The sequence below is a fragment of the Rhinolophus hipposideros genome (assembly GCF_964194185.1).
Source record: "Rhinolophus hipposideros genome assembly, chromosome: 2".
In the NCBI taxonomy this organism is placed as follows: Eukaryota; Metazoa; Chordata; class Mammalia; order Chiroptera; family Rhinolophidae; genus Rhinolophus; species Rhinolophus hipposideros.
The window spans coordinates 47298264-47325878 of NC_138048.1; the positions used below are offsets into that span (position 1 = coordinate 47298264).

The 27615-nt window shown below is 34.8% G+C and overlaps 1 protein-coding gene across 6 annotated transcripts in view; it reads left to right on the forward strand.

The window, feature by feature from the left end:
- Positions 1–27615, forward strand: part of STXBP5L (syntaxin binding protein 5L) — a 252481-nt gene that overhangs the window by 10055 nt on the left and 214811 nt on the right. The window lies entirely within an intron of this gene.

A 27615-nucleotide genomic window follows, 5' to 3' on the forward strand; every position in this document is an offset into this window, starting at 1 on the left:
TTATCTAGGAAGCAAGAGGAACAAATAGCACGGGCTATAACTATTTACTAAAGAAGCAGCAGTTAAGAGGGGAATGTTTGATCATTAGGGTGGTTTGCTCAAGGTTCTTACATTTATCAGTACCCCGACTTGATCCTGTAGTGGTTTTGTTTTTGTCTTCACCATGGTCATAGAGGGGCCTTGTTTGATCATTTTCTGTGAAATTGTTCATGTTCCACAGGAGAACACCATGGACTAGCTTAGTTAGGGCCAGGCAAACTCTAGCTGATAGCTATCAGAGGTTGCTTTTTTCTCTTTTAGCAATTTATTACTTCTTAAGTACCTTTTGTAGTTAAAGTGGCTACAATATGTTGCTAAGCAGGCCTGCTTCAATACTGTGATAAGAGAAAATTTTCCTGTTGATTGAAAGGTGACAATCCATACTGGTTGATTTGAATTTGTTATATAATTTGAATTTGTTATATAATTGTTAATTCAAAATGATTTGAAATTGTTAAACAACAGCTATTGTTTAGTAAAACTATATATTTGAAATAGTATACTTGAAAACAACTATACTAAGTATAAAAATTTTTTGTGCCCTTTTCATTTGTACGAGTTCTCTATTCACAATTCACATTTTCTTTTGTTCTCCATTTTCAGAAAATATACAAATTTTATTTTGTCCACATAATATTCCCCAGCAGGTAGCCATTTTTAGCTCTGGTAGGTAAATAGAAGATTTGAAGTAATTTTTAATATTCTGAGAGTTCAACCCAGCAATCAATTTAGTATTTTTGTATAGCCAGGTGAATATACAAAATTTCATTTGTTGTGGAAATAAAAAGAATTTTCAAAAATAAAACTATTTATAGAAACAAAACTAATTTTCAAAAATTCTATAAGAAGCCTTGTTGCATATGTATTAGTCTGAGTGAGGTAAGTTAATGTAATATTCTGATGTTTTTCTCCTGAACTCTATGACGTCAACCAAACCAGTTATTTTAACTAAGTTTCAGAAGAGAAATTATCTGGCCTGCATCACTGCAAATATTTCACAATGCTACACTTCTATTTTTCTAACCCTTCCTTTTTAGTCACTCCTGTGCTGGCAAACACAGATTATCTGATAAAAGTATGTGAGGTAAAGTACTGTCCTTAGCTAATACTCGTACATATTTTGAGGAGAGCATTGTATGCATTTGGTAGTAGGATGGCCAGGCTGTTGAATGAGTTATACTTAGAATCTTAACTGAGTCTGGAGATTCAGGCAAGGAGTGCATTGGGCATAGTTACAGAAGACAATTTGTCTAAAGGTTGTATTTGCTTGCTTTAGTATGATCAAATATAGGCAGAGATTAAGATTCAAGATGAAATTTACAGAACCTGGAAAAGTAGAGGCAAGAGTGATGCAGGAGAAACTATTATATTTGACAAGAACCCAGGTACTCAGGTTCATCTTGAGGAACTAGGATGAAAGATGAAAGTTGGGGGACCAGCACCAAAGCTAACTCAATACTTTTAAAGGAATGGTAGTAGTTTGCTGAAACCACCAAACTACTTTCTTGTAACTTCACATTACAAGAAAATTTCAAGATTTTTGTGTCTCTTATTCTCTCTGCTCAGGTTAGTTGTATGAACTGCTGGTATGTATGTATGTATGTATTTATTTCCCTAGATTTTTTTCATATTTCTTTGTTCAGTCTTTCTTTATGTTGTCTCAGTTGTTTTGGCCAAATTATATTCTGCCTCTGTTCCAAATTAAGAATAATTTTTGGTACCAAATTGTCTTTAAGCATTAAACTTTCTTTTCAATAAATTTTTAATTTCTCTTAAGATTTCCTCTTTGACCCATGTATTATTTAGAGAGGTATGGTTTAATCTCTAACTATTTGGGGGTTTTCCACCTATCTTTTTCTTATTGGTTTCTAGTTTAATGCCATTGTGATTTTATTTTGTATGATTTTAATTCTTTTACATTTGTTATGATGTCCAGAATGTGGTTTATCTTGATGAATGGTCTGTGTGCAGTTGAAAAGAATGTGTATTCTGCTATCGTTGGATGAAGTATTCTATAAATGCCAATTAGATCTATTTGATTGATAACATTGTTCAGTTCAACTATGTCCTTACTGATTTTTGGCCTGTGGAATCTGTCAATTACTGAGAGAGGGGTGTGGAAGTCTCCAGCTGTAATAGTAATAGTGCATTCATCTATTTTTCTTGCAGTTCTATCAGTTTTCTGCAGTTTCAATCTGATATGCATAGGTACATCAGATTTTGTTTTGTTTTGTTATTTATCCTGCTTGGTGTTCTGTGAGTTTCCTGGAACTGTGATTTGGTGTCTATCATAATTTTGGGAAATTCTCAGTCATTATTTCTTCTGTTCCTTTGTGTTCTCTTTCTGATATTCTCATTACATGTGTTACACCTTTTGTCATTATTCCACAATTCTTGTGTACTCTCTTCTGATTTCTTTATTTTCTTTTCTCTTTGTATTTTAGTTTTGGAAGTTTTTATGGACATTTCTTCAAGCTTATTCATTTTTTTTCTCAGCTGTGTCTAGTTTATCAATAAGACTATCAAAAGCATTCTGTCTTTCTGTTACAGTGTTTTTGATTTCTAGAATTTCCTTTTGATTCTTACAGTTTCATTTTTCTGCTTACGTTATCCTCTTGTTACTGCATATTATCCACTTTTATCATCAGAGCCCTTGGCATATTAATAATAGTCCTTTTAAATTCCTAGGCTGATAGTTCCAAAATCTCTTCCATATCTGAAGCTGGTTCTGATGCTTGTTGTCGCTTCAAACTGTGTTTTTGTCTTTCAGCATGTCTTACGACTTTTTGTTGAGGGACAGACATGATATACAGGGTAAGAGGAACTGAGGCAAATAGGCATTTAGTGTGGGGTTTTATGTTTATCTGCCTAGGAGCTAGGCTATACTTTCTATTTGCTGTAGCTGTAGGTGCCAGATGCTAAAATTTTCTCTGGTGTCCTTGCTTTTGTCTCCCCTGTTGCCTTTGGGTTTCCCTAGAGACTCCTATTTAAATAAGTCCGATGTGCAGTTCTTTCCATTTGTTATTATAGTGGATTCCTATTGATATGGTGATAAGCTGTAGGGGAGAGGAAGTATTAATTGTACTTCTATGATTAGTACTCAGTCTTTCAGAGAGCCTATGCCCTTGGGCTGTGACTTTCACAAGTGCTTTTCAGTTTTGTTTTGTTTTTCTCCCTGAGGTGAGCCAAGAAGGCTAGAGCTGGTATTTCCCTTTTCCTACCTCGAAGTCTAGAGGGAGCTGGAATTGAGTATTTCCCTTCCCCCTGTCAGTTAGGCTGGTAAAACAGTCTCTCTCTCAAAGGAGGGACTTGTTAAGAACAGAATGCTCTGGGTATATTTCGAAATGGCTACTTTTCCCCTCTTCTTGCCCAGAAGCTGGAGGGATTTTTCTCCAGTATTCACTGTGAGAACGTGGTAGGGATCCTGGAGGTAAAACTCACAAAATTCTGGCTCCCTTCCTCACACCAACCATGAACCCCTGGGAGGTTTTAACTCTCAAACTTGTCCATATTGAACCTGCAGCAATTTGTCAATTACGGTTTAGGTTTTCATGTTCTGGTACTAGTTCACATGTGAAGGGTACTGCCCTTGGGCTTCTGTTCCAGTAAATTGTGAGTCTTTATATCTGCCTCTCTGTCCCTCAAGTTTTGGGGGAAGTGGTTTGTCCTGTGACCTCAGTTCTCTGATGGATCTAAGAAAAATCATTGAATTTTAGTTTGTTGAGCTTTTTTCTTGTTGTGTAGAGGGGAATGATGACTTCTAATCTCCTATATACCAGACTGGAGACTAGAACTTTTGTATTTTTAAAACAACAAATAAACTTAAAACCTTGAAGTCTACACTGGAATTAATTTATATAATTAGAAAATATTTCAACATCTTAATAATAGTAAATGATATTTAATTATTTACAACTTATTGAGCTATTTGTAGACTTTAAATTTGATTTTGAAACACTAGTAAGAACAAATTGATAAGTGTGTAAGTTTAACTTTTAACTTATTAACATTCGCTGTGAGTTATTTTAAATTCAGAAAGTGTTTAGTGAGTATCTAAGGTGTACTCAGAATGTTTTTTCTTTTTCTTTTTTTGTTTTACAAGTAATTTATAGTTCCTATAGAAAAAACTAGAAAATATAGATGAGCAAGAAGAAAAAAATGTATTTTATCCAGATATTACCACCATTAATATTTTGCAGTATTTATTTCCAGATGTTTTTCTATGCTTATGAGAATATGTGAAAAATTTTTATATAAAAATGGAATCTATGCATTCTTTGTAACTTTTTGCTACTCAATATGTTATGCACATCTTCCTTGTCTGGTTATGTATTATTTTTTTACATATGGTTGAGTGGTCGCCTATGACTCTATTATATTTATGGATTCCAGCTTATTTAAATCAATCCCCCATTATATCTAATATTAATATTTTATCATCATGAAAGACTACAATAAGTATCTTTGTGCATTTTATGTAGTTAGAAGTTTTCCTTATGATAAATTCCTAGGAGAACAAGATCATAGCTAAAGAATAAGCATATTTTTTAATGTTTTTGATATGTTTAATCAAATTATCCACTGAAAAGTCATTCAAGTATATATTTTTTATTGGAAGTTTATACTTATTTGTTAATTATACCTCAATAAAGATGGGGGAGGGAAAGAAGCTTATCAGAGTGCGTGTTTTCTTTTATCTTTGAAAACCTGGGATTTGCTTTTATTTTAAAAAGTTCTGACTATATAATTGACAAGAGATAGTAACTTAAGATTGTTTTAAATTGTATTTTATCATTTAGTAGTGAATTTTGCACATAAAATATTTATTGCTCATTTGCATTTCTTCTATGGTGAATTAGATATTGTCTTTCGAGCATTTTATTTTGGGGAGTTTAGCTTTTTTATTGTTTATAAAAATGTTTTGTATAGCAGAGATATTAATACTTTGTCTACTATGTTATGTATAAAAATACTGTTATAGACTTCATGTATTATGTTATGCAAAAAGGCTTTAAGGCTCCCTTAATCTTATATGAATAGGGATCTAAATTTGTCAAATGATCAGCTCCTTGTTCCAGTACCAGTTATGGAAAAACGCTTTTCTTTCTCATTGATTTGATTGCTGCTTTTAATCATAGATTCAATTTATTTACTTGACCTGCTTTTCAATATTTTATTTCGTTACATTAATCTGTTTCTTCCTATATTAATACCATATTAAAATTATGATTGTTTTATATTTTTGTATTTCATACCTCTTCCACCCCTTATATTTAATCTATGTCAAAATTCTTGTTTAGTTTTAGGTTTATATGTCCAGGTAAAGTTCGTAAAAAATCCAATTGGGATTCTAATTGTTCTACTTTACATTTTAATATTTAATATTATTGAAAACTTGATTTTTTAAAAATATTGAATCTTCTGCTTTTATAGTATACCTCTAGTTATTTTTATACTTGTTCACATTGGTCAGAAATGTTTTGTGTATTTTTTGGTTATTGTTTGAATAGGTGACACATTTCTTGCAAGGTTTCGTTGTAGAATTTTATTTGTTTTGCTATTTTGAATAGGAACTCTTCTTACAATATATTTTTTGTTTAATACTAACATAGAAGAAAGCTAATATTTTGTCATATTTATTTTGTAACTGTTTCCATAATCTTACTGAAGTCAGGCTGGCATAGAGAGATACCTAGGTTTATGGAGAGGTATTTAAGAGATTCTGCCAATTTGTATTTCTGGAATAAACTCTACTTAATCATGTTATACTTTAAAAAATACGCTACTAGAATCATTTTTCAAATATTTTACTTGGGACTTACCTTTTATATTTCTAAATAGAATTAATGTGTAATTTTCTCGTGTGTGTGTGTGTGTGTGTGTGTGTGTGTGTGAGTGTGTGTGTGTGTAGTCGATCAGGTTTTTTAATTTGAGTTTCATTTCTTCATTTTTTTTCTATCTGAAATAAGGTACCTGGTTCTTTAAAGGTTTGAAAAGATACATTTTTGGATGGGATCAATATTTTTCGAAAGTATCGAGGAAGTATTTTTTGAAACAAAAATTTTATTGATCAAAAATTTAATTGATCACTTTGGATTATTGCCTTTCCTTTAATGAGATTTACTAATTTATGTTTTCATAGGAAATCACACATTTCATCCAGTGTTTCACATTTATTAGTACAGTTATACATTCTTTTATAATAAAATCTCTTTTGTAACTATGGCTATATTTCTCAATCTAACATTATGTGTTTCTATTTTCTCTTCATTAACTTTTCCAAAAGTTTGCCTGTTCATTGATCTTTTAAAAGAACCAGTTCATGGAGCTGATACTTAAGCATTTTAATTAAAAAATTTTTTTTGCCCTTAACTAATATGTTCTTTTTAATATATACTCTTTGGAATATGAGATTTTTCTTTTGTGAGTCTGTATGTGACAAACTATTGTAAATCTTCCAATAACACTGGAAAGGAACACTAGAAAGTTATTTCCTATTTGGGGCAGGCAAAGCTCATAATATATTTGTAAATCTTACTAATTTTATATACAGTGCCTCTATATCTCTGTATTTGGCTTACCAGTTTAGTTAATAACAGAGAACTATACCATCCCACACAACTATTGTGTTTGTTCATTTTTCTTCTTTTTATTAATTTATCTTTTATATTTATATATAGTGATATTTGTATCAAAGCATCATATCTCTATTGTGAAGTATACTCTTTAGCTATATAAAATATTTGCCATCTTATTTGCCTTGAATTGTGATACTAATAGTGAATCCCAATTTTCCTTTTGTTTGCTTTGCTTTAACCTGATATTTTGCTAGTTTTTACTAGATTTTTTAGTTTGTTTTAGATATTAATCCTGTGAAAATATTATAGCTAGATTTTTTCTTATTTAATTAACCTTTTTATTTTGAGGTAATTGTAGATTCACATGCAGTTGTGAGAAATAATGTAGACAGATTCCACGTATCCTTTACCCAATGTTTTCCAAAGGTAACATCTTGCAAAACTTAGGTTCAATGCCACAATCAGGGTATTGACATTGATGTAATCGACATACAGAACATTTCTATCATCACAAGGACCCCTCATGTTGCCCTTTCAGAGCTGCACACAACCCTCACCCTTGTGCCTGTAAACCACTAACCTGTTCTCCATTTCTTCTTTCTTTCCTTTTCTTTTCTTTTCTTTTGTAATTTCAAGACATTATATAAATGATATCAGATAATCTGTTACATTTTGGGATTGGACTTTTTTCACTCATCATAATTCTCTGGAGATTCTTCCAGAGTTTTTATGTATCAATAATTTGTTTATTTTTATTCCTGGGTAGTATTCCACAGTATAGATACACCACAGTTTGTTTAACCACTCACCCATTGAAGAACATCTGAGTCATTTCCAGTTTTTGGCTATTATAACTAGAGCTGCTATAAACATTTGTGTACAGGGTTTTGCACGAAAGTGTTTTCATTTGTCTGGGAAAAATGCTCAAAAGTGCAATTGCTGGGTCATATAATAATTGCATGTTTAGTTGTTTTATAATTTGATATCTATATAGTCTATTGCGTGCTCACCACCAAAAGTCTAGTTTTCTTCTATTACCATATATTTGACCCCTTTTACCCAACTCGCCCTCTCCCTACCCTTTATCCCCTCTGGTAACCACCATTCTTTTGTCAGTATCTATGAGTTTATTTTTGCTTTGTTTTGTTAGTTTGTTTGTTACTTTTTTGTTTTATATTCCACATATGAGTGAAATCATATGGTTTTTTATCCTTTTCTGTCAGATTGATTTCACTTAGTTTAAATCCTCAAGATCCACCCATATTGTTGCAAATGACAATATTTCATCTTTTTGTGGCTGAGTAGTATTACTTGTATATATTTATACCATACCTTCTTTATTCATTCATCCATAGATGTATACTTAGATCATTTCTATATTATTTACAAAATAATGCTGCAGTGAACATAGAAGTACATATATCTTTTCGATTTAGTGTTTTCATATTTTTCAGATAAACATTCCAAAGATGAATTACTGGACCACATGATGTTTCTGTTCTTAATTTTTAAAGGAACCTCCATACTGTTGTCCATCGGGGCTGCACCAATACACAATCCCACCAATAGTACATAAGAGTTCCCCTTTCTCCACATCCTCTCCATCACTTGTTATTTTTTGTCTTTTTGATAATAGCTATTCTAACAGGTATGAGGTAATATCTCATTGTGGTTTTGATTTGCATTTCCCTAATAATTAATGATGTTGAACATATTTTCGTATGCCCTTTGGCCATATGTACATCTTCCTTGGAAAAATGTCTATTCAGATCCTCTGCCCATTTTTTTTAATTGGAGAACAGTGTGTTTTTCCAGGACCCATCATCTCCAAGTCAAGTCGTTGTATTCAATCTAGTTGTGGAAGGTGCACCTCACTGGCCCATGTGGGAATTGAACTGGTGACCTTGGTGTTATGAGCACTGCGTCTAACCAACTGCGCCACTGGCCGCCCCCTCTGCCCAGTTTTTATTCAGATTGTTTGTTTCCTTGTTTTTGAGTTGTATGAATTCCTTATACAGTTTGGATAGTAAACCTTTATTGGAAGCATTTGCAAATATTTTCTTCCATTTGGTTGATTGCCTTTTTGTTTTGTTGAAGGTTTCCTTTGCTGTGCAAAAGCTTTTTAGTTTGATGTATTCCCATTTGTTTATTTTTGCTGTAGTTTCCTTTGCCTTTGGAGTCAAATTCACAAAAACATCACTGAGACCAATGTCTAGAAGCTTAGTGTCTGTTTAGTTCTATGTATTTTACTGTTTCAGGTCTTACATTCAAGTCTTTAATACATTTTTATTAAGTTTTGTGTACGGTATAAGATAGTGATGTAGTTTTATTTTTTTGCATATAGCTATCGAGTTTTCCCAACACCATTATAGAGGAGAATTTCCTTTCTCCCTAGTATGTTCTTAGCTCCTTTGTCATGAATCAGTTGCCCATATATGTATGGGTTTATTCGGGGGCGCTTAATTCTGTTTCATTGATCTGTATGTTTGTTTTTCTTCTAATACTGTACTGTTTGATTAGTATAGCTTTGTAGTACAGTTTAAAATTGGGGATTGTGATACCTCTGGCTTTGTTCTTTTTTTCTCAGGATTGCATTGGCTATTGGGAATCTTTTGTGGTTCCATACAAATTTTGTGATTTTTTTAAAAATTCTATTTCTGTGAAAAATGTCATCAGGATGTTGAAAGGGATTGCACTGAATCTGTAGATTGCTTTAGGTAATGTGGGCATGTTTACAATGTTGATTCTTGCAGTCCATGAATATGGAATATTTTTTCCATTTCTTTGTATCTTCTTAAATTTATCTCAACAATGTCTTGTAGTTTTAAGTGTACAGATCTTTTACTCCCTTTGTTAAGTTTATTCCATGGTATTTTAGTCTTTTTGTTGTGATTGTAAATTGTATTATTCATTTCTCCTTCTGATAGTTCATTGTTAGTATTGTGTTTCCCCGAAAATAAGACCTAGCCGGACAATCAGCTCTAATGCGTCTTTTGGAGCAAAAATTAATATGACCTGGTATTGTATTACATTATATTATATTATATTATATTATATTATATTACACTATACTATATTATATTATATTATTATTATATTAAATAGTAAAATAAGACTGGGTCTTACATTAATTTTTGCTCCAAAATACGCATTAGAGCTGATTGTCCAGCTAGGTCTTATTTTTGGGGAAACACTGTATATAGAAATGTTCAGATTTTTTGTATATTGATTTTGTGCATAGCAACTTTACTGCATATGTTTTATTTCTAATAGTTTTATGGTGGAGTCTTTAGGGTGGTTTTTTTTGGTGTGTGTGTATGTTTGTGTTTATGTGCATAGATATAGATATAGATGAAATCATGCCATCTGCAAAAAGTGACACTTGTGCTTATTCCTTTCCAGTTTGCATGCTTTTTCTATTTCTTGCCTAATTGCTCTGGCTAGGACTTCCAGTACTATGCAGAATAAACATGGCAGGAGTGGGAATCCTTGTCTTATTCCTGATCTTAGAGAAAAGCTTTCAGTTTTGCACCATGAAGTATGTTGTTAGCTGGGGGTTTGTCATATGTGGCCTTTATTATGTTAAAGTACTTTCCTTCTATACCCACTTTATTGTGAGTTTTAACATAAATGGATATTGTATCTTGTCAAATGCTTTTTCTGTATTTATTGAAATGATCATATGATTTTAATCTTTTGTTTTCTTAATGTAGCATATAACATTTATTAATTTGTGGATGTTGACCCATCCTTACCTCCCTGGAATGAATCCAACTTGATCATGGTGTGTGATCTTTTTAAAAATATGTTTTCATTTTTCAGCTACAGTTCACATACGATATTATATTGGTTTCAGGAGTGATTAGACATTTTATATAGCTTATGAAGTGATCACCCTGATAAATCCAGTACCCATCTGACATGATACATAGTTATTACAATACTCTTAGCTATATTTCCCATGCTATAGTGTACATTCCATGACTGTTTTGTAACTACCAATTTGTACCTGTTAATCCCTTCTCCCTTCACCTATCCCCCCCCACCCAAGCACCCCTCCCGCAGTCTGGCAACTGTCAAAATGCTCTCTGTATCTATGAGCTTATTTCTGTTTGTCTGTTTACCCTGTTCTATAGATTACATATATAGTAAAATCATGACATTTGTCTTTCTCTGTCTGGCTTACACCACTCAGCACAATACCCTCTAAGTCCATCCATGTTATTACAGATGGCAAGATTTCATTCTCTTTTATGGCTGAGTAATATTCTATTGTACCACTTCTTCTTTATCCATTCATCCATTGATGGACACCCAGGTTGCTGCCATATCTTGGTTATTGTAAACGATGTTACAGTGACTATATGGATGCACATGTCCCTTCAAAATCACGTTTTGGGTTCCTTCTGATAACTATCCAGAAGTGGGATTATTGAGTCCTTCTTGGTCTCTTTCTTATACCTTTTGTTTTAAATTCTATTTTGTCTGGTGTAAATATTGCTACCCTAGCTTTTGTTTATTTACATTTTCATGAAATATCCCTTCCTATCCCTTTACTTTTAATCTGTGTATGTCTTTCAATCAAAAGTGAATCTCTGTAGGCAGCAAATGTAAGGGTTTTGTTTTTTAATTAAAGTTTATTGGGGTGACAATTGTTAGCAAAGTTACATAGATTTCAGGTGTACAATGCTGTATTATATCATCTATAAATCCCATTGTGTGTTCACCACCCAGAGTCAGTTCTCCTTCCATCACCATATATTTGATCCCCTTTACCCTCATCTCCCTCCCCCAACGCCCCTTACCCTCTGGTAACCACTAAACTATTGTCTGTGTCTATGAAGTTTTGTTTCTCATTTGTGTGTCTTGTTCTTTTGTTGTTTTTGGTTCACATGCCACATATCAGTGAAATCATATGGTTCTCTGCCTTTTCTGTGTGACTTATTTTGCTTAGTACTATAATCTCAAGATCGATCCATGTTGTCACAAATGGTCCTATTTCATCTTTTCTTACTGCCGAATAGTATTCCATTGTGTATATATACCACAACTTCTTTATCCATTCATCTATCGGAGGACATTTTGGTTATTTCGATGTCTTGGCCACTGTAAATAAAGCTGCAATGAACATTGGAGTACACGTGTCTTTATGGATAAATGTTTTCAGGGTTTTTTTTGGTAGCTACCCAGGAGAAGGATTGCTGGGTCATATGGTAATTCTCTTCGTAATTTTTTTTTTAAAGATTTTATTGGGGAAGCTGGAACAGGACTTTATTGGGGAACAGTGTATACTTCCAGGCCTTTTTTCCAAATCAAGTTGCTGTCCTTTCAATCTTAGTTGTGGAGGGTGCCGTTCAGCTTCAAGTTGTTGTCCTTTCAGTTCCAGCTGTGCAGGGCGCAGCTCAGCTCCAAGTCCAGTCACCATTTTCTAGCTGCAGGGGGCACAGCCCACCATCCCCCGTGGGAGTCGAACTGGCAACCTTGTGGTTGAGAGCCCGCGCTCCAACCAACTGAGCCATCCGGGAGGCAGCTCAGCTCAAGGTGCCATGTTCAATCTTAGTTGCAGGGGGCGGAGCCCACCATCCCTTGTGGGACTCGAGTTGAACCAGGAACCTTGTGGTTGAGAGCCCACCAGCCCATGTGGGAATCGAACCGGCAGCCCTCATAGCCAGGAGCACAGAGCTCCAAACACCTGAGCCACTGGGCAATTTTTTGAGGAACCTCCACACTGCCTTCCATAACGGCTGTGACAGTCAGCATTCCCACCAACAGTCTATGAGGGTTCCTTTTTCTCCACAGCCTCTCCCACACTTGTTACTATTTGTCTTGTTGATGATAGCCATTCTAATTGGTGTGAGGTGATATCTCATTGTGGTTTTTATTTGCATTCCTCTGATGATTAGTGATGTTGAGCATTTTTTCATATGTCTGTTGGCCATTTGTATGTCCTCTTTAGAGAAATGTCTCTTCAGGTCCTCTGCCCATTTTTCAACTGGGTTGTTTGTTTTTTTGTTATTGAGTTGTATGAGTTCCTTGTATATTCTGGATATTAGCCCCTTATCAAAGGCAATGTTTGCAAAAATCTTCTCCCATTCAGTTGGTTGCCTCTTTATTTTGTCGATGGTTTCTTTTGCTGTGCCGAAGCTTTTAAGTTTGCTATAGTCCTATTCATTTATTTTAGCTTTTACTTCCCTTGCCTTTGGAGTCAAATTCATGAAATGCTCTGTGAACCAAAGGTCCATAAATTTAGTACCTATGTTTTCTTCTATGCCGTTTATTGTTTCAGTTCCTATGTTTAAGTCTTTGATCCATTTTGAATTAATTTTGGTACATGCTGACCGATAGCAGTCCAGTTTCATTCTTTTGTACATGGCTTTCCAATTCTGCCAGCACCATTTATTGAAGAGGCTGTCTTTTCTCCAGTGTATGCTTTTTGCTTCTTTGTCAAAAATTATCTGTCCATATTTATGTGGTTTTATGTCTGGGTTTTCAATTCTATTCCATTGGTCTATGTGTCTGTTTTTCTGCCAAATACCATGCTGTTTTGATTATTGTTGCCGTATAGTACAAGCTAAAGTCAGGGAGTGTGATACTTCCAGCATTGTTCTTTTTTCTTAAGATTGCTTTGGCTATTCGGGGTCTCTTGTGGTTCCAAACAAATCTGATGATTTTTTGTTCTATTTCTTTAAAAAATGCCATTGGGATTTTAATGGGGATCACATCAAATCTGTATATTGCTTTGGGTAATATGGCCATTTTAACTATGTTGATTCTTCCAATCCATGAGCATGGAATGTTTTTCCATTTCTTTGTGTCTTCTTCAATTTCTTTTAAAAATGTCGTGTAGGTTTCAGCATATAGCTCTTTCACATCCTTGGTTAAATTTATTCCTAGGTATTTTATTCTTTTTGCTGCAATTGCAAAAGGATTTTTTTTAATTTCTTTTTCTGAGATTTCATTGTTAGTATATAGGAATGCAATGAACTTTTGTACATTGATATTGTAGCCAGCAACTTTACTGTATTCATTGATTGTTTCTAATAGCTTTTTGGTGGAGTCTTTAGGGTTTTCTATGTATAGCATCATGTCATCTGCAAAGAGTGACAATTTAACTTCTTCATTCCCAATTTGGATGCCTTTTATTTCTTTCTCTTGCCAGATTGTTCTGGCGAGGACTTCCAACACTATGTTGATAAGCAGAGGTGATAGGGGACAGCCCTGCCATGTTCCTGAACGTAGAGCAAAGGGCTTCAGTTTTTCACTGTTAATTATGAGATCAGCTGAGGGTTTGTCGTATATGGCCTTTATTATGTTAAGGTATTTTCCTTCTATATCTATTTTATTAAGTATTTTAATCATAAATGGATGTTGTATCTTGTCAAATGCTTTTTCTGCATCATTTGATATAATCATATGAGTAAGGGATTTTTTTTTTTTATTCATTCAGCTACCCATTGTCTTTTGATTGGAGCATTTAATCCATTTACGTTGAAAGTAATTGTTGATAGGTAGTTACTGCCATTTGATTATTCATGTTTTTTTTAATCTTTTTTTCTTCTTCTTAAAGAAGTCTCTTTTACATTTATTGTAATACTGGCTTGGTGGTGATGAACTCCTTTAGCTTTTTCTTGTCTGGTAAGCTCTTTAACTGTCCTTTGATTCTAAATGATAGCTTTGCTGTGTAGAGTATTCTTGGTTGTAGGTTGTTTTTCATCACTGTGAATATTTCTTGCCAATCCCTAAGACATGCAAAGTTTCTGTTGACAAATCAGCTGACAGTCTTACGGGAGCTCCCTTGTAGGTAACTGATTCTCTCTTGCTACTTTTAAGAATCTCTCTTTGGCTGTAACCTTTGACATTTTAATTATGATGTGTCTTGGTGTGGGCCTCTTGGCCCACAATTATGATGTGTCTTGGTGTGGGTTCATATTGTTTGGGACTCTCTGTGCTTCTTGGGCTTGTGTGTCTTTTTTCTCCCCCAAGCATATCCCCTGTTGTTATGCTTGATGTTGTCCCAAAGGCCCCTGAAACTATCCTCATATATATTTTTATTATTATTTTGTCTTTTTGCTGTTCTGATTGGATGTGTTCTGCTATGTTATCTTCCAAATCACTGATTCAGTCCTCTGCTTCATTTAATTTACTGTTGATTCCCTCTAATGTATTCTTCATTTCAGTTATTGTGTTTTCATTTCTGCCTGGTTCATTTTTATGTTTCCTGTCTCTTTAATGAAGTTCTCACTAAGATCATTGAGCATCCTTAGAACTGTTTTAATTTTCTTACTAGTGATCAGTCTATTCAGATTTTCTAATGCTTCATGATTCAGTCTAGGAAGGTTGTATGTTTTTAAGAATTTGTCCTTTTGTTCTAGGTTGTCTAGTTTGGTGGCAAATGGCCTTTCGTAGTATTCTTGCGTTATGCTTTACATTTGTCTGATGTTTGTTGTAATTCTTTTTTACTTCTGATTTTATTTAAGCCTTCTCTCTTTTCTCCTTAGTGAGTCTAGCTAAAGATTTGTCAATTTTATTTATCTTTGCAAAGAACCAGTGCTTTGTTTCATTAATCTTTTAATTGATGTTATATTCTCTTATTTCATTTATTTTTGCTCTGATTTTTATTATTCCTTTCTTCTACTGTCTTTGGGCTTAAATTTTTTTCTTAAGTTGTAATGTTAGGTTGCTTATTTGAGATTTTTCTTGTTTCTTGAGGTAGGCCTATTTGCTAAACTTTCCTCTTAATACCGCTTTGGCCACATCCCAAAGATTTTGATATGTCATTTTCTCATTTTCATTTGTCTCTACATGTCTTTTGATTTATTCTTCTATTTCTTCATTCACCCAATAGTTATTCATTGATATGTTGTTTAATCTACATATTTGTGATTTTTTTCTAGCTTTCTTCTTGTAGTTGATTTCTAGCTTCAGCTGTGTGGTTGGAAAATATGCTTGATGTGATTTCAGACTTCTTAAATATATTGAGATTTGTTTTATGTCTCAGCACATGGTATATCCTTGAGACAGTTTCATGTGCAGTGGAGAAGAACATGTACTCTGTCTTTCTTGGATGTAAAGTTGTATAAATATCTATTAAGTTCATTTGGTCTGATGTATTATTTAAGGATGGTGTGTCCTTGTTGACTTTCTGTCTGGATGTTCTATCCATTGGTGTAAGTGGCATGTTAAAGTTTCCTGCTATTATTGTGTGTACTGTATTTCTTTTTTTAGGTATGTTAATAATTGTTGTTTATATTTTGGTACTCCTAGATTAGGTGAATATATATTAACAAATATTATGTATTCTTGATGTATTGTCACCTACATCATCATAAAATATCTATCTTTTTCTCTTTTTACCTTTGTTGTTATTGTTGTTGATATCTACTTTGATATAAATATGTCTATATCTGATTTTCTCTGGATATCATTTTCTTTGAATATCTTCTTCTACCTATTCACTTTGAGCCTATGCTTGTTTTTGGAGCTCAGGTGGGTCTTCTGAAGGCAGTGTATAGTTCAGTCTTGTTTTTCAATCTATCTATCTACACTTTGCCTCTTGATTGGTGAGTTCAGTTCATTAATATATAGGGTGATTATTGATATATGAGGATTTACTACAGCCATTTTATTTTTTGTTTTCTGATTGTTCTGTTTCTCCATTGTCTCTTTCCCCTCGTGTTTCTCTTTGCTATTTTACTTCAGTGGTTTTATATGATGCTTTTCTCTGTTTCCTCTTATTTTTATATTTACCTTCTCAGCTCTGGAGTTTTGTTTTGTGATTACCATGAAGTTTGTATGAAATGCCTTATAGATAAAATAATCCCTTTTTCTTTTGAGAGCATTTTATGTTCATTCACCTATACAAGTTCACTTTTTTTTCTTTCTTCCCTTTCATCTTTTTGTTTTCTCAATTTATGCCTTTTTATGTTGTGTGTTTGTTACCAAATTGCAGCAGCTATCATTATTTTTAATGCTTCCCCCACCCCAGCCTTTATGTTATAATTAAGACTTTAACACTATATTCTGAAATAGAATTGCAATTTCCTGTTCTGTCCATCTGTTTGTCACCATTCTCAAAGTTTTGTATACGTTTTGTCTTTTTGTTTCAGGTAGAACTCCTTTCAACATATCTTGTTATACAGGTCTTGTCATGGTAAATTCCCTCAGCTTCTGTTTATTTCTCCATACCTAAAGGGTAACTTTGCTGGCTATCTTATTTTTGGCTGATGGTTTATTCTTTTCTGTGTTTCAAATATATCATTCCTGGTTGGTAGCTGAGAAATATGATGATAATTTGATGGGGTATTCTTTGTCAGTAACTGTGTTTTTTACCCTGGCCACCTTGAGAATTCTTTCTTTTTACAGTTTTAATACAATGTGTCTTACAGAAGGTCTTTTTGCATTGAGATAATTAGGTGTTCTGTTAGCTTCTTGTACTTGAATGTCCAGTTCCTTCCATAGGTTTTGGAAGAGCTCATTAATTATTTCTTGGAATAGCCTCTCTGTTCTCTTCTCCTTCTCTTCTCCTTTTGGATGCCCATTATCGTTATATTGCTCCTTTTAAAGAAGTCAGATAGTTCTCATGGATTCCTTTATTTTTTAAAAATCTGAATTCTCTCTCTTCTTCTACCCAAATTATTTCTAGATTTCTATCTTCAAGCTTGCTAATTCTCTTTTCCATATGATATGCTCTGTTTCCAGGGCTTTCTAATGCATTCCTCATCTCATTCATTGAGTTGTTTGGTTCCAAAATTTCTGTTTCATTCTTTTTTATAGTTTAATCTCTTTGGTAAAGTACTTATGTTAATGAATTTTATTCCTGAGCTCATTGAACTGCCTTTTTGAGTTTCCTTGTATTTTGTTGAGTTTCTTCATGAATGCTATTTTGAATTCTTTGTCATTTAGACCAAAATATTCCATGACTTTGAATTTGGTTTCTGGAGAATTGTCACTTTCTTTCTGTGGTACTATGTTACTTTGGTTGTTCATGGTGCTTGATTAGTTGCACCTCTGTTGGTGCATTTGAACTAGGGAACTCCTTTGTTATTTAGTTAAGGTTTTGATTTTACAGTTCAACAGGTGGATAATTAGAGACCTTTATTTTCTTTTACAGTAGATCATATGATAGGTGTTGTTTTCTCTTACCTGTACTACTTGCACCTCTGGGTTCATAGTAGGGGTGGTCATCACTCTGGTCATGGGAGCCACTGCCAGGGTGATCATGGGGTGGTCATGGTGGTGGGTGTCCCTCCTGTGTCTAGGTCGCGTTGGTGTCCTTGGTCTCAGGACACCACCACTGTGGTGGGAGAATGTGGTTGGTTGAGGGAAGCCAGGTTCATGAGCCCGCCACACTGCTTCCTCGTTCTCTATGGCTATTGGTGCTGCTGTGCTGTAGATGCATCTTAGGTGCTGCTACCAGGCTCCATCACAAACTATCGGGGGAGGGAACCAGATTCTCAGGCTCCAACGCTGCTTCTGCCCCTCTTACTCTCTATTGGGCCATAATGTGGGGCTGCATCCCTGGGTTAGCTGGGGCTACAGGCTCAGCCACCGTGGCTTGTAAACCGTGTCTGCACTGTTTTTGCCCTCCCCCCTCCTAATTCTGCCTCTCTTACGTGTTCCAATATAACCACTTCAGATATACCGATGCGTGAATTTCTCAGGTATGCTGGTGTCTTGAACAAAGGAACCTTTGTTGGAATAAAAATGTCTCATTAGTTGTAGATTTAAGGGGAGATACTAAGGAAGCTTCTCACTCTGCCATGATGCTGATGTCACTTTAGATTTTCTTTTTTAAAACAAGTTGAATGTCTTCTGTTAACATATGCCTTGCTAAAATATCTAACAATTTCTCTCCTGGAGGCAACCAATGTTATTAGTCTTTTGTACATCCTTCCAGGGATAGCTTTTGCACATACATGTAAATATATTTGTCAGGTTTTTGCAAAGAAAACTAACTCATTCTATGTTCTTGAACTAGAGATGTAGCTAGAACTCTATTTTAATGAATACCTCATAATACTTAATTCAATATAACAAATATATTCCCATATCCCATCAATGCCCTTTTGTTAATGTTAATCTCCTGAATGCCAATTCTATGCAGACAATGCTTTCATATGTCTCTGCCAATAACAAGCTGTTCAATAAAGCTGTACTTTAATTATACCTTTTTTTTTTTTGTATCCAGCAACTTTATTTTGGAACAATTTTTTATTTTAGTTTTTAAAAATAAAAAACTGACATGTTTTCAAAATTCTGTTGACAATATAATTACTTTTTAATTTAAAATTATAGGATACTGTCATGGGGCACTTACCTCATCATTTTGATAAAACATCTACTCCATATATATCACATGTCATTGTCTACAGCAGAAGATACCAGATTTCACAGGAGAAATTATTTGATTTGTAAATGTTAACTGAAGACTTAGTTTTTTACAGCTTGTATTATGTTAAGCATGCTGTTTGCTTTTGGTGGGTGGCTCAGGTAAATGGCACCTGAGCCTTTTGAGATATTTGAAGTGAGAAGAGGAAAAATACATTGAAAGTTATTATTGATAGGTTTACTGTGAAAAGGTAAATCAGTTTAATTTTCCTTTCTCTGCTTCCTACCTTACCTTTTATTGTAAATTAGCAACTAATAATTGCTTTGCAAACAACTTAATCATTACTTACTTGGTTTTTATATTTGGAATTAGTTCTGAAAGGAAACCTAGTTAGCATTCTTCTTTTTGTCTTCTCAGCAAAAGAAATAAAAATAATTTAAGATGTAGGAATTAAGATTCTGTAAATATTTGGTGAATGAACTCTACTGCTTTTCATGAGCTGGAAATAGTAAGAGAACTTTATGGTTAAACCCAGTCAGCCAGTAAGGGCTTTGGGTGAAGGATTGGGAGACCTAAAGTTGTATTTGAGGGAAATACAGATGTTTTTGAACTTTTAATGCAAACTTTTACTTTTGTTTTCTTAAAATGATACCTCTTTGTCTCTGTGATAAAGGGGGTGCTCAAGAAGTGATTAGGGAATATGAGAGGGATTCTGTTTTGGATGAAGGGTGCCTTGGTTACAAGGTGAAGAGCTATATGATAATAGGAAACATAGTACGTAATATGGTAATTTACAAAGTAATTTGGGAGAGTTTTGTGGTCGTGCTGAACTCACAGTTGCTACCCTAAGCCAACCAGTGCCACCTTTGTTTTAGCTTCTGTTGGTAATAAGGTAAAACAATTTCTAAAGGCAAATCCCCCTATAGTAAACTCCAAGACATCGAAAAATAACATATGAAAAAATCCTCAACATCACTAATCATCAGAGAAATGCAAATAAAAACCACAATGAGATATCACCTCACCCCAGTCACAATGGCTATCATCAACAAGACAAATAGTAACAAGTGTTGGAGAGGCTGTGGAGAAAAAGGAACCCTCTTCCACTGTTGGTGGGAATGCAGATTGGTACAGCCGCTATGGAAGGCAGTGTAGATGTTCCTCAAAAAAATTACGAATAGAATTACCATATGACCCAGCAATCCCTTTCCTGGGTAGCTACCCAAAAAATCTGAAAACATTTATCCATAAAGACATGTGCCCCAATGTTCATTGCAGCTTTATTTGCAGTGGCCCAGACATGGAAACAACCAAAATGTCCTTCGATAGATAAATGGATAAAGAGGTTGTGGTACATATACACAATGGAATACTATTTGGCAGTAAGAAATGATGAAATAGGACCATTTGTGACAACATGGATGGATCTTGAGATTATAACGTTAAGTGAAATAAGTCACAAAAAAGGCAGAGAACCATATTATTTCACTGATATGTGGTATATGAACCCAAAACAACAAAAGAACAAGACAAACAAATGAGAAACAAAAACTTGTAGACACAGTTTAGTGGTTACCAGAGGGTAAGGGGGGAGGCGGGTGGTAGATGAAGGTAAAGGGGATCAAATATATGGTGACAGAAGGAGAACAGACTCTGGGTGGTGAACACACAATGTGATTTATAGAAGATGTAATACAGAATTGTACATCTGAAATCTATGTAATTTTACTAACAATTGTTACCCCAATAAACTTTAAAAAAAAGAAAAGTAAAAGAAAAATAACATTGTGAAAAGTGCACAGTAGGGACGAAAACACCCCTGTTATGGGTACATCTCTCTGTACAATATCCTCCTTACCCCTACTTATTTGAAAATGATGTACATATGATATTTTCCTTATGAAAACTATTTCTAATAAGAAGCACAGTGAATCTTTTCTACATAGTATAGCATTGGACAACTGTTTTTAGTGATGTTTTTGAAGTTTCTTTCAATTGTTAAAGATATTTCAATTTTATTTCTTATTCCTCTGAAGGATAGTATTAATCTGACTGGTTGAATAGTCTGTATTCCAGAGGGTCCTTGAGATAGATTAAGAAGTTAAAAGACAGAGAAAGACTATTTACCCTCTGATGCACCCATTTGGCCATCTGAGCATTCCTTAACAAAGAAATTATATGGAATTTTTTTTTTAATTAAAATTTATTGGGGTGACAATTGTTAGTAAAGTTACATAGATTTCAGATGTACAATTCTGTATTACATCATCTATAAATCCCATTGTGTGTTCACCACCCAGAGTCAGTTCTCCTTCCATCACCATGTATTTGATCCCCCTTACCCTCATCTCCCTCCCCCCACCCCCCTTACCCTCTGGTAACCACTAAACTATTGTCTGTGTCTATGAGTTTTGTTTCTCATTTGTTTGTCTTGTTCTTTTGTTGTTTTTGGTTCATATACCACATATCAGTGAAATCATATGGTTCTCTGCTTTTTCTGTCTGACTTATTTTGCTTAGCATTATAATCTCAAGATCCATCCATTTTGTCACAAATGTTCCTATATCATCTTTTCTTATTGCTGAATAGTATTCCATTGTGTATATATACCACAACATTTTTATCCATTCATCTATCGAAGGACATTTTGGTTGTTTCCATATCTGGGCCACCGTAAATAAAGCTGCAGTGAACATTGGAGCACACGTGTCTTTATGGATAAATGTTTTCAGATTTTTTGGGTAGCTACCCAGGAGAGGGATTGCTGGGTCATATGGTAATTCTATTCGTAATTTTTTTGAGGAACATCCACACTGCCTTCCATAGTAGCTGCACCAATCTGCATTCCCACCAACAGTGTAGGAGGGTTCCTTTTTCTCTACAGCCTCTCCAACACTTGTTGTTATTTGTCTTGTTGATGATAGCCATTCTGACTGGGGTGAGGTGATATCTCATTGTGATTTTTATTTGCATTTCTCTGGTGATTAGTGATGTTGAGCATTTTTTCATATGTCTATTGGCCATTTGTGTTCTCTTTGGAAAAATGTCTCTTCAGGTCCTCTGCCCATTTTTTAATTGGATTGTCTGTGTTTTTGTTGTTGAGTTTTATGAGTTCCTTATATATTTTGGATATTAGCCCCTTATTGGAGGTGTTGTTTGCAAAAGTCTTCTCTCATTCGATTGGTTGCCTCTTTATTTTGTCGAGGGTTTCTTTTGCTGTATGGAAGCTTTTTAGTTTGATGTATGGAAGTTTTTTAGTTTGATGTAGTCCCATTCATTTATTTTAGCTTTTACTTTCCTGATATTTCTTATAATCCTTTTGAAAGCCATTTCTGGTTCTGGTTTTAAATTAATATTTTTCAAATCAGGATGATTCATTCTTTCATTTTGACACAGATTAGAGTACTGAAAGGCTGTTTACCTCTCATTTCCAAAGCTACCAATCAAACTGTGTTTTCACTAGCTTAGAGACCTTGGACAAGTTTTTGTAACCTTATTAAGCCTCAATTTCTTCATCTCTAATGACACCATCTATCTCATGGGGCTATAGAAATTAATGAAAATTAAATGATATAATTCAGGTAAAGTGTTTTTCACTGTACTTTGTACATAGTAAACAAATGGTGGTGACAGCAGTCTTGGTGGCAATGATTGTATGATTGTCTTCATTGTTTATTTTTAATGTAGCAAGAGGAAAAGGGTCATTTTCAAGTTGTTTGCAACTGATAGTAAATAGGCTGAGGAAAGAAAGCCATCAGTTCTGCATTACTTCTTTGGTAGGGAGCAAAATGCTGCAAGTAGATTATAAATTTGGGTCTTATTTAATTTGTAATAGAGACTCAAAATGTCCATTCTTTCTATTATTGGATTTAAGAAGGTGCCATCTGAGGAAGAAAGGTAGCCCTCAAATACTTGATGGCTATTTATACCTATAGAAATAACAATAGTACCAGATATATAAGTGAACTGTTTGAAATGCAAGTGTGTAGCTCATGAGGGAATCAACCTGAATAAACAGAAAATCACCTTTAAAAGTCTAACACCATATTAGTTAGTCTTTTTGAATCAGGGAACATAACTTTTATGCTTTTAGCAGCTTGAATGACAGAGCAGTAATGAAAACATTTTTGATGTATATAAATAAATAATTGCCTCTTGAATATTGAACTCTGATGGGATTTTGTTGTCACCGCTAGAACACAAACTAATTATATCAGCTCTGTGGTTCTAATGGAATTCTAACAGTTGGGTTGTAACTTCTGTAGTACTAAATAAGCAGTGAGCTATATGAACATAATCCTGCTATTAGTCAGATTTCCAGTCTGGTGAAGAATATTTTGTCCCCCTAACCATTTTACATATTAGGAAATACATTATTCAGTGCTGCTGAAGAAAACTTTTGTTTTATACTTTTAAAAAATTTGAAAGGCTTCAAATTAATAACTAAAAATATAAATGGGGATATTCATCCAATTTTTTAGGTAATTGGTTATTGCTAGTAGAGAGAGAAATTAGACTTTTGTTTATTTACTTTGTTTCTAGACAATTTATCACGTTCTTTTGTTTCTAAAATATTTTAGTAATCTATTTTGTTTCTTTCCTGTATTTATATATATTATTTTGATTTCTTATCTTACTGAATTAACCTGAATCTGTGAAACAAAGCGAAATAATAATGGGAATAATGAACATGCATAACTTATTCCTCATTTTAATGGGAATGATTATAGCTTTTTGTTGTTTAGTATCATGTGTTGTTATTTTGTTGCTGTTAATATTTATCATCTTTAAGTAGTTTTCCTCTAATCCTGTTTTACATAAGATGTTTACTTGGATTGACTGCTGAGTTTTATCTAGTGCCTTTCCAGAACCCTTTGATACGATCATGAGGTTTTATCTTTTAATTTATTGATTTAATAAATGTCAATACGTAACCTTATATTGAGCTGTGTGTTAATTTAAATGAGATTAGGCAGTCAAACTCTGTTTAAATGCAATGGAGACATTGATTTATTATTTATTTATTATGTACTATATTTCCATTTTTTAAAAAGATTTTTATTAAACCTATAGCTAACATACAATATGAGTCTTGCTTTGAAGTGTATACCATAGCTCTTCAACGTTTATATACCTAAAGAAGTGATCACCACGATAAGTACAGCAACCATCTGACACTGTACTATGCTGTCACAGTGTGCTGTACATTATTCCTTATGGTGTACATTACATCCCCTTGATTTATTTGTTTTATACCTGGAAATTTGGACCTCTTATTCCTCTTCACCTTTTTCTCCCCTTTTAAAAATTTATCAATTATAGTTGACATTCAATATTATTTTATATTAATTTCAGGTGTACAGCGTAATGGTTAGACATTTGTATAATTTAAGAAGTGATTACCCTGACCATGCTAGTACCCACCTGGCACTATACATAGTTATTACCGTATTATTGACTATATCCCCTATGCTTTACTTTACATCCCCATGACTATTTTGTAACAACCAATATGTACTTCTTAACTCTTTTCCCTTTGTCACCCATCCCCCTAATACTCCTCCCCTCTGGGAACCATTAAAATGTTCTCTGTTTCTATTTTATTTGTTTGGGTTTTTTTGTTCTTTAAATTCCACATATAAGTGAAATCACATTGCATCTGTCTTTCTCTGAAACACTTCACTCAGCACAATACCCTCTAGGTCCATCCATGCTGCTGCAGCTGTCAAGAGACCATTTCCTTCCATGGTCGAGCAATATTCCATTGTATATATGTACTACCTTCTCCATTTATCCATCGATGGACACCCAAGCTGCCTCTACAACTTGGTCATTGTAAACAATGCTGCAATGAACATGGACACACACATCCCCTCAAAGTAGCATTTTTGCTTTCTTCGGATACATACCCAGAAGTAGGATTACTGCATCCTCCTTTGTCTCTTGTTACAGAATTTGTTTTAAAGTCTGTTTTGTCTGGTATAAGTATTGCTACCCCAGCTTTTTATTTCTCTCCCATTTCCATTATCATGAAATATCTTTTTCCACCCCTTTACTTTCAGTCAGTGTGTGTCTTTCAATCTGAAAGTGTCTTTCAGTCTCTTGTAGGCAGAATATGTAAGGGTTTTGTTTTCTTATGCATTCAGCCACCCTATGTATTTTGATTGGAGCATTTAATCTATTTACATTGAAAATAATTGTTGATAGAATGTAGGTATTTCCATTTTATTACTCATACATTTTATCCTCCCCTTTCCCCCATCTTAAGTCCCTCTAACATTCCTTGTAATACTGATTTGGTGGTGATGAACTCCTTTAGCTTTTTCTTGTCTGGCAAGCTCTTTATCTCTCCTTCAATTTTAAATGATAGCCTTACTGGGTAGAGTCCTCCTGGTTGTAGATCCTTGCTTTTCATCACTTTGAATATTTTGTGCCAATCCCTTCTGGCCTGCAGAGTTTCTGTTGAGAAATCATCTATCTTATTGGAGCTCCCTTATAAGTAACTAGTTGCATTTCTCTTGCTGCTTTTAGGATTCTCTCTTTGCCTTCAACCTTGCCATTTTAATTATGATGTGTCTTAGTGTGGACTTGTTTGGATTTATCTTATTTGAGACTGTGAACTTCCTGTGGTTGTATTTCTATTTCCTTCACCAGGTTAGGAAAGTTTTCAGTCATTATTTCTTCAAATAGGTTTCAATCCTTTGCTTTCTCTTTTCTCCTTCTGGTACCCCTATGATGTGATGTTGTCCCAGAGGCCTCTTAAATTATCCTCATTTTTTTGGATTCTTGTTGTTGTTCTGATTGGGTGTTTTATGCTTGTCTTCCAATCACTGATTCGATTCTCGCTTCATCTAGTCTGCTGGTGATTCCTTCTAGTGCATTCTTCATTTCAGTTTTTGTATTCTTCATCTCTGACTGGTTCTTTTTTATGGTTTCTATGTCCTATTTTATGCTTGCTATCTCTTTGTTGATGTTCTCACTAAGTTCCTTGAGCATCTTTATAATCAGTGTTTTGAACTTTATCTCTGGTTGGTTGCTTGCCTCCATTTTGTTTAGTTCTTTTTCTGCAATTTTCTCCTGCTCTTTCATTTGAGATGTATTTCTTTGTTTCCTTATTTTGGCTGCCTCTCTGTGTTTGTTTCTATGTAATAGGAAGATATGCTATATCTACCAGTCATGACTTGGTTGCCTTATGTGATAGGTGCCCTGTGGGGCCCAGTGGCACAGTCTGCTGGTCACCTGTGCTGTGTGTTCCATGTTTGTCCCTTGTGTGGGTTGTATGTGCTCTCCTGTTATAATTGAGCCTTGATTGCTATTGGCACATCAATGGTGAGATTAACCCCCAGGCTCACTCACTGTGGGGCTTGGCCACCTCCACAGCTTATAGACTGCTGTGTGGGCATCTTACCCCACAGAATGTGATTCACCCCAGTGGGCTCTGATGCCTGTTGAACCACCCTTTGGTTGTACGGCTTGTAGGGCTAGTTTGGTGTTGCTCTGCTGTGGTCTGAAGTCAGCCTCCAAATATGTTGGTTGGGCCTCTTGGGAGGGGCTCCGATGCAGCCCCAGGTCGGCCACTGCCTGTGACCGGCTGGGGACTACCTGGTAGGAGCTCTAAAGCAATCCGTGGTTTGTTACTGCCTGTGCTAAACCTGGAGGTGCATGAGAGAGGCCACACTGTGAACCGAGGATGGCTGTCCCTAGCACCAGGCCTGGGGTAGCTCCACCAAAAGCCAGGACACCCCAAGGCCTGATGCCACCTGCCAGCTGTGTAAGGTTCAGCCACTGATAAAGCCTCATGTGCTATGCAAGTTGGGTAAGGCAGGGCCTCAGGGAGTCACCAAGGTAGGACAAGTTGTGTTTACCAGGTTAATATAGATTCTTTTTTGGTGCTAGTTTTGAGCCTGGAGCTAGTCAACAAAAGTCACAGAGCACATGGAGGCCAGCTGCCTCCTACCTGGGGCTCATGGATGCCTGATACTTGTCCAAGAAAGTGTGTATTGTGTGTAGGGCTGGATGCTTGCTGAGAAAGTGCCTCTGGTGTTGGGGGAGTTGGGTGGGGTGGGATCCCAGGGAGTCACCAGGATGGAGCTCACCAGATAAATTCAGATTTGTTTGGTCATGGGCATTGGGGAAGGGCTCAACACATGAAAGATGGTACTCGTCTGCTGGGTGCACAAGAGAAAGACCCCACATGGGGAAAATGGCTCCTTCTTTATATTCTTAGTTATAAAAATTCTGTTGAGCCAGACTTCAGATGGTGCTCCAGGTTGATTTTTCTATGATTTATCTGTATTTATAATGTGTTCATGGAAGGAGGCAAGCACAGCATGTGTGTACTCTGCCATCTTGGATCTCTCCTCTCAGAGACATCCTTTTAAATTTTCTTTTCCATTGATATGAGGGAAAAGTACCAATGATATCCTTCTATTCATCCAGCTATTCGTATTATTTTGGGGGATGTATTTTAAAATAAGTTGCAGGTGTCAGTACACTTTATTTTTTAAAACTTCAGTATTCATATCATTAACTAGAGGTCAATATTTGTTCATAATAATTTTTTTATTTTTTGAGTTACAATTTACATACAGAGAAAGCACACGTTATACCATTTGATGAATTTTGACTAATGTATACACTTGTGTAATCCAAACTTCTATCAAAATATAG